A 781-nucleotide genomic window follows, 5' to 3' on the forward strand; every position below is an offset into this window, starting at 1 on the left:
TGTGTGTGTGTGTGTGTGTGTGTGTGTGTGTGGGGGGGTTGTTTACCCAATGAGATTTCATCTTGTTCTGGACATTTTATCATCCAGACTCCAGAATACATTATATTATTACAATATCTATTGGATTCCAACTACCTTTAACATTTTCCGTTGTGGTAATATTTTCCATGATCATTTCCCACAATATGCCCCATTACGCCCCCACACATTATATAATTTAATTGACCTGTCTTTGCTCGCACAATATTTATTCATATCACACAATACTCTCCTAAATCAGTGGCTCTATTTAATGTGCTGCTGATTATACAATCTGTAAACAAATGATGACATAGCACTTACACATCAGCAAACACCTTCCGACGTTGATAAGAAATGTTATTTTGTAAAACCAAAATCTAACAAACCATTCGTTTCTTTTGCTGTCTCCAGTAAAGCTTAAATCATAATAATTTGTTAACCATGTAAATATAACAGAGCGTTAATTATCATCCATGTGGTTCAGAAGTACCGTTACAATCTTTCGCCCGGGAAGTTTAAGTCACAGACGACTTAGCTAATCCTATTGTAGTCCACGATAAATGGCATTCGTGAAAACGACGTACATAGTTGGCATATGAATACCAATTTAATGTAAATAGTTTATGTCTTGTGGTGTGACTGATGCTGATTCCCCATAAACTGGTTGGCTCACATGCTGACTGGTCTTGAAGATCTGGCTCACATGCTGACTGGTCTTGAAGATCTGGCTCACATGCTGACTGGTCTTGAAGATCTGGCT

Source organism: Salvelinus sp. IW2-2015, linkage group LG8, assembly GCF_002910315.2.
Source record: "Salvelinus sp. IW2-2015 linkage group LG8, ASM291031v2, whole genome shotgun sequence".
Lineage (NCBI taxonomy): Eukaryota > Metazoa > Chordata > Actinopteri > Salmoniformes > Salmonidae > Salvelinus > Salvelinus sp. IW2-2015.